This window comes from Astatotilapia calliptera, chromosome 3 (genome assembly GCF_900246225.1).
Source record: "Astatotilapia calliptera chromosome 3, fAstCal1.2, whole genome shotgun sequence".
Lineage (NCBI taxonomy): Eukaryota > Metazoa > Chordata > Actinopteri > Cichliformes > Cichlidae > Astatotilapia > Astatotilapia calliptera.
The window spans coordinates 28,800,609-28,808,397 of NC_039304.1; the positions used below are offsets into that span (position 1 = coordinate 28,800,609).

Consider the following 7,789-nt stretch of genomic DNA (forward strand, 5'->3'; position numbering starts at 1 on the left):
AGGCTACAAATGTCCAAATAAGGGGCAGTGAAAAAATTGGTCAAAGTGTTTAAAATGTCTGTGAAGACATTTATCCGGGACACGTGAGTGAGTGAAGGAGACCAACAGTGGGATAATCCAAGAGCTTTCAGAGGAAGTTCCTCAGTCTGCTGGTTGTCTGCAATTTGTTTTGTAAGTGATTAGAAGATAAAATAAAACAAAACTTTAAAAAATGTGTTTTCATGCTACTGTGATAGGATTGGCTAATAGCTGATTTTGAAAAATCACCAGCTCCAGTTACTGGTGATCAGTACGTAACATCATTTGATCATAATATGTCCTAATGTTTTTTCTTAAAGAAACAGGAATAGTGTCTAAAGTGTTTTTAACAGCTTTATCTTTAGAAGAGATTTTGTCATTTCTGTCTTTTGCAAAAGGTGTTTCAACACGCATGCTAACAATTGTTTCTGTAAATTCATACATTTGCACTGCTGTATGTAAGACTTAGTTTTTACTTTTCAAATGAAAATAAAAGTGAGAAAATATAGTACATAAAAACCTGAGTCAGGAGATCTTCATCAATGCATGTTATAATGAATAATGTTGAAAATTGGGCAAGCAAATGCCTGGTAGAGAGGTAAGAAAACTCTGTTTAAACACAGAAAAAACATTAAACTGTTACTGCACACCTGGACACATATATTGCTTATCAGTGATGCATTCACTGCACCAGATCCAGTGCATGTGATTACTACTGCTTTTGCACAGTAGAGATAATCAAAGGATCGCTGTTTTTCTCATTTTGTTTCAGATGTGGACTGAAGTACGGGAGGATCTCACCACCGAACGAACACTCAGTAAATGAGAAGATGTGAGACTGAGATGTCACATCGTAAAAGGACACAAGACCTTCCTCATAATCTACAAACACCCCGACTTTCCGAGGTTTCCTTTTAGGTGACAGGCTCCCTGGTGGTGTTGTTAGGGCTGCATATTTCTGATCTTCATAATGTACAACAACCCAGTAACCGTTGTCAGGACTGATTGAGAGTTTCCCCTTGCGGTTTGCGTCACGTCTCGCCACACCCAGATCCACCCGGGCTTATTCCTGACCTCCACCTCCCAGTATGCCCTGCCAGAGGACAGCCTGTTGAGCCCCAGGACACTTCCAAATACATCAAACCTCTGCAGAGAGTCAGGATCTGTCGACATATTTCCACTATCTTTCACTTTTTTCCCATTATCAGAAATTTCAAGTCTTGGTGTGCGGTGATGGGGTCCAGCTTCACGTCCACTGCGGTCAAAAGAACACACGTGATTAAAAGATGATTTAATTGTTACAGTACGACCAGAAAGAGATCATCAACAGAAAAAATATAACTCATGTCATACAGTTTCAACACCTCACCAGCTACTTGTATTAACTGGATAAAAAGATAACAAGTGAGAAAATATTAAAATTGGTTATCTTAAAATGATCTTTGCCATTGTTTTCTAAATGACCTTTGAATATTACATAAGAAAATTAGATTTTAGTTTAGTAAACTACATATGAATTTTCATATCTAACAAAAACTTAGCAAGAAGACTCCAATTCTGGACAATAAAAACTTTTATTACATCTAATACATCACAAGAGGTTTTTATTTTAAATGCCGGAGTTTAAAGAATCTAAATACCTATACTGTAAGTATCATGGGGATTTTATTTTGAAATCAGTTATAACTTAGGTCAAACATGATAATTTCCCAAAGGATTTTTTCCAATAAGAAACTGAGGATCCATCCTTTCAACATTTGAGCCGCACCTGTTTCCTTCTGTTAGTCAATGTCAACATCTGGGACTTGTCTGTTGTCCATCAGTGTGTCTTGTATGTATTTACAATGAAAATGTGGAACAACTGCCATTTCTTTCTATTTTAATACTGTTCTTAATTTGACATACACACCTGCAAATGTAGGAATCCTCTTGAATTCTGTGAAAGTAGAAATCTGAGTAAGATGCAGTATATCAAGTATAGATTTTAATACTAGTCATGATGAATCAAAAGACTCACCGATGGGTGAGAGTTTATCCAGTTCCTTGTGAATTTGCTTCATCATGGTTGAAGTCGTAGCTCTCAGTGTGCCGAAGGACAGTGAAGTGTCAACATGTACGTTTTTCCAGTTAGAGTCATTCAGGCCTGTTAGAGGAGAAACCTGTATATGTGTGGAGACATCATTAAATGTAATGATTTTAAATGAAGCAGAACTGACACAGAATAGAAATTAAATGTTTCCTCTTTTAAGTGCTTTTATGCTCCAGTATTCAAAAGACCAGAAGATGGACTTCAGGACCTTGTGGCTCACCTCCAAGTCTGGGTTTTTGATTGACTCATCAATGGCCTTTTTGAGCACATCAATTTCTCTCTGAAGCTTCTGGAGGAGATCCTGAGTGTCTCTTTTTACTTTCCGTCTCCTAGAGTGTGCACAAGAGAGCCTATTTTATTCAAATGTACTGCACCATAGCAACACAAAGGATCTCCGTGGTGATGTTAAGCTGTTCCTCACTGATGAACTGAGAGACTAACTGCAACATCATAATCTCACAGGACCAACCTTTCCTCCAGAGGCTGAAGGGCTTGCTGCCGAGCATCCTCCACAACTTTTATTATGTCTGAGAAGAAATCGTTGACTTCCAGCCACTCTGCATCCAAACTAGCCTGAAAGCCGTCAAACAGAATGGAGGGTTTAGAGCAAAGATATTAAAGCAAACAAAACAACAAAACAAAAAAATAAAACATATGTTACAGTCTTTACCTTGCAGTCTGTTACTGATGATCTGACTTCTGCCATTTTGTGCTCTCTGATATGAATTTGTTGCTGTAAATGAGCTTTCAGTTTTTCTTGTTTAGCCTTGAAAGAGGACAAAGGACACGTATAATATTTACAAGTTATAATGAGATTTAAAAAAAAGAGTCGACTGTTATGCTGAGATTTGCTGGCACGAGAGTTTTGTGTTTTTCAGGTTTGCGAGCATTTTTTTTTTTTTTGCCTGTATTTGTATAGCGCTTTTAAAAGAGTTCCTGCTTTGAGCTTGTACCAGAGATGATAGCACACATGAAGCATGTCACTGGACACTGCAAATGTTAATGTAATGGTGGATAAACAATCCAATTATTAATCAACCTGGAGAACTGATTAATATTGGGCTGGAAAATGAATTCTCATAAACAGCAGTTCCTCTAGTGGCCACTGGAGGATGGCTCCGAAAGTGATTCAGTCCCAACAGACAGACTCTAGTGTCAAAATATCAGGCTAAATAGGATTAAAATACATGTTTAAAACCAGGTACAAAACTACAATAGTTGCCCCCTTCCTAACAGTTTTACTGGTCAAAAAATTGGCTATATGATCTATCTATGTGGATATTAATAAAGGCCTAAAGTTAGGGGTGTGGTGGCTTTGACTGAGCTGTATGCAAACACAGAGCTTTCTGTTTAAGACTGATTGCTGCTTACTGAGCTGTGAGCTGTGCCAACCATAAGCTACAACAAGAGCAACAGAGCGCAAGCGTCAACTTTGACCTTACGCTCAAACAAAGAAGGTCAAGGTAAAATGCTTAGTCATCCTAGGTGCTCATGTCCTCCAAGGCCTATTGTAGTGAAGTTCTGTTCACCAAAATGAAATCGGCTGGAGTTGTTATTGGTATCAAACATCACACAAAATTTAAAAATGATATTGAAAACTAACATCTTGCTAAGAAACAGAAAGACAGGCAGACAAACAAACAAATGGAACTCGTTACATTCTCTTTACCTTTGGAGGAAGAATGAAACTAATGTTTATGTAGTTTTACTTTGAAGTCAGCAATGAATCTGTTGAATGATGCAGCCAAAGGCTTGTTAAATTCTTAGCAAATGAGCAAAATGATGCCTTTGGCCACCTTGTGCTCTTTATGAGGAGATTTATTTTGGCTTCATAATGTATACTTCAGTATGGGTCCATTTTACATGCATCTGAATGGTCGTCCTTAAGAAATATGCAGTACCTGCTGTCCACCAATAGAAAAGTCCAGAACTCGGCGAGCTCTGGAATCTTCAAGTTCAGTAGTTAGACGAGAGCGATGTGGAGTCTCAAAGACTGTAGAGAAAGAAGACTGTCACTGTAAACTGTTCTATGCCTGTTATCAGTTATGAATGGTTTAAGCGTGATGTTGGGGTCACTATACTGCTAAAATACATAAAATGCTGAAATACATCAACGGTTACTGTAAACTGGGATGATAACAGCAGTTTTAGTGAGGACATTTTTCCTGGTCCTGCATCAGCACAAATGCTGTACCATCGGTGCACTCACCAGAATTCTTTAAGTCATCCACAAAAGGCTCTTCTATTTTGATTTGAGGTTCATTGTAGCTCGGTTTATGGGAGAACCTGGATTGTTCGCTTTGAGGGATCCTCATTCCCTTTGGCGTGCATCCCATCATTCCCTGGTGAACTCTCAAGCCGTGGTAAGTTGTATATTTGGTCCAACCGCAGTGGCAAACCTGTTTGTTCATGTTGGATAAGTTGGGTGTCTGCAACAGAATATTATCAACATATTTGTCAGTGAAGCAAAAATGAGCGGTGTATGATTTAAGGATGTAGTTCGTGTCTAATTTAGTTTAACAACATCCTTAACTCTATGTCTATCTTTCCCTAAATTTCACCACACCTCTGGACTCCTCTGGTAAGCAGTTTCTATTTCATCTGTTTTCTTTTCATTTTTGTAGGCAGGCGATCAATAAAACTTAAATTAACAGCTTTATCATTTCTATTTATTTTTTGTGACCATAGTAGTCGTGGTATAGACTGCATAGTGGCTGTATTTAAAACCGTCAGAAAAGTAAGTGTTGTTCCGAATTATTTGAAGTATCGTGCTTTTGTTAACATTTTGAACCAAACTTAGAATGTGATACTAAAGGTACAGTAGTTGAATGGGTTTAATAAGGGTTTCAGGTTACATACTCTTTACCTTTGGAGGAAGAATAAAACTAATGTTTATATAGTTTTACTTTGAAACCAGGAATTAATCTGTTGAACAATGCAGGCAAAAGGCCTGTAAATTCTTAGCAAACTGGCAAAGTGATGTTTTCGGCCACCTTGTGCTCTTTATGAGGAGCTTTATTTTGGCTTGATAATGTATACTTCTGTGTAAGTCCATTTTACATGCATCTGAATGGTCGTCCTTAAGAAATATGCAGTACCTGCTGTCCACCGACAGAAGATTGCAGATAATTACGAGCTCTCGAATCTTCAAGTTCAGTAGTTTGACGAGCGCGCTGTGGAGTCTCAAAGACTGTAGAGAAAGAAGACAGTCACTGTAAACTGGGATGATAACAGGAGTTTTAGTGAGGATATTTCTCCTGGTCCTACATCAGCACAAACACTCACCAGAACTCTTGAAGTAATCCACAAAAGGCTCTTCTACTTTGATTTGAGGTTCATTGTAGCTCGGTTTATGGGAGAACCTGGATTGTTCACTTTGAGGGATCCTCATTCCCTTTGGCGTGCATCCCTTCAATCCCTGGTGAACTCTCAAGCCGTGGTAAGTTGTACGTTTGGTCCAACCGCAGTGGCAACCTGGAATGTTCATGTTGATAAGTTGGGTGTCTGTAAAAAAAATATTATCAACATATTTGTCAGTAAAGCAAAAATGAGCAGTGTATGATTTAATGATGTCTAATTTACTTTAACATCCTCAACTCTATGTCTATCTTTCCCTAAATTTCACCACACCTCCACATCCTCTGGCCAAGAAGTTTTTCTTTCATCTGTTTTCTTATTACTGTTCTTTTCATTCAATAGCCAGGTGATTAATAAAACTTAAATTGAGAGCTTTATCATTTTATTTTTATTTTGCGTGTGACCATAGTAGTTGTGGTACAGACTGCATACTGGCTGTGTTTAAAACTTTCGGAAATGTAAGTATTCTTCCAGTTTATTTCAAGTATTGTGCTTTCTTAACATTAGGAACCAAACTACTTGTACAGTAGTTTACTGGGTTTAATACGGGTTTAAGGTTAAAAATAGCTTTTTCGGTGCAATGCTGTCATAGTTTACTAACACAGATGTCCTTATATCAGAATACATATCCATATGAGATTAATGAGATATTTATTTATTTCTCTAGCCAAATGAAAACAGGAAGTTAAAGAGTTCGTCTCAGTAAGATTACATTGTGATTACATCAAGAGTGACCTGGGCTTAAGATTAAACAACATGCAACATGATTGACCTAACATGTCTGTGTACTGTGGGAGGAAATGCCACCCGGGCACAGGGAGAACATGCAAACGCCACACTGTCCCCAGCCTGAATTCAATCTAAGACCCTTATACAGTGCGACAAAAGTACTATTCAGTGGTTCATGTGTAACAGTGACTGTTACACATGAAACCGTTTGGAGTTGTGTTGCATAAGTTTGTGTCTAATCCCAATCAACTTGGTGTAGGAGAAAAAATGAATATTTATGTGTGGTTATAGTGTACATGATGTTTAGTCAAATATAAATGTACAAAGACATGGGTCATGTACATAACACGGGGATCTACATAAATGCAATTAGTAATTAGTTTTATTGATGCAGGTCACCATAAAACATTAATTTATGGTTATATCATGTCTCTTTATATAAACCCATACATAAATCTACCGTTCAGTGTTTTGACCATGCGTGAAGAAGGGGGAAGTGACATTTTCCTTTGCACAGCACAAACATTCACACCATGTCTGCTCTGGACTAGAAGGAGTTAAAATGACTCTCCAAGAGCAGTATTTGTATTTCAGGTTGGATTTGTTTATTCCTGCCATGGAAAGAAAAGCAGCCTAGTGGAAAAAGTAGTTTGAGCACACACCCCGTGCAGGTTGTAACAGCTTCCTTATCTTCAAACGATCGACGTGTAATTAACTGGAGTTAAGTTTGTGCCTATATAACGTTGTGTGCTGCACTCTGCAAACTATCAGTTAACATCAACTTGTTAGATTTTAATTCTGTCAGAGTATTTTTGCTCTTAAAGATTTTATTATTCATATAATAATCAGCTAAGAGTGTTTATATTTCTGTTCTGTACTCAACCAGCTGCATATTTTAATTGCTGGCTCCCTACTTTATAACGGAAACTGCTTGCCTTCACATTATCAGTCTTTGCCTTCACATTGTCACTGTTTGCCTTCACACTAGCAGGAAACCGCCACCCACGAGTAAGAAACAACCTTGTAGAGAACACGAAGTTTTTTGATAAACCACACCTGTTTTCTTGACAAGATAAGGATGATATTTCCTTTTTTGTATGCTTCATGATGTGTATAAATAAAGCCAGACTGCACCAAGGAGGTGTGTGAGTCTCTCCCTGAGTCTCTCACCCGTGCACGTTTAAAACTGCTCTAAGTGTCTGAGTGATATTTCATTGCATCTGAGTACTTTGATAATAGAATATCTTTTACAAATTCACACACAAGATGACTTCACAACATCTACACAAAATAAAATTCATATAATATATAATATTATACAAAGTCGTAATATTTTAAAATGATCTGATTCTCCTTCACTCATGCAGGCACGAGAGGGAGTGTTAGTGAGATTGTCAGGTTATTTTGTCATGAGACTTTTCAAAAAGTAAACACCAAAGTGCTGAGCAGCCTACCTGCTCCTTCGTATCTCGCAATGTCTCGATCCTCGGCTGTGCGATCTGCTGCTGTCTCCAAACTTTGCTCCTCTCTGGTTCAGTTTCAGTTTCGTTTTTTTCCATATTAATCCCGAAACCAGCCCTTTAAATTCAACTGTAA

General features: G+C 37.9%; 1 protein-coding gene across 1 annotated transcript in view; it reads right to left on the minus strand.

The window, feature by feature from the left end:
* LOC113019148 (E3 ubiquitin-protein ligase TRIM21-like) overlaps window positions 1–7,713 on the minus strand; it is a 32,787-nt gene extending 25,074 nt beyond the window's left edge. Inside the window, exon 1 of the mRNA XM_026162693.1 lies at window positions 7,648–7,713. The gene's annotated coding sequence lies outside the window, so the exon portion shown is untranslated. The remainder of the gene's footprint in view (window positions 1–7,647) is intronic.
* Window positions 7,714–7,789: the final 76 nt, after the last annotated feature.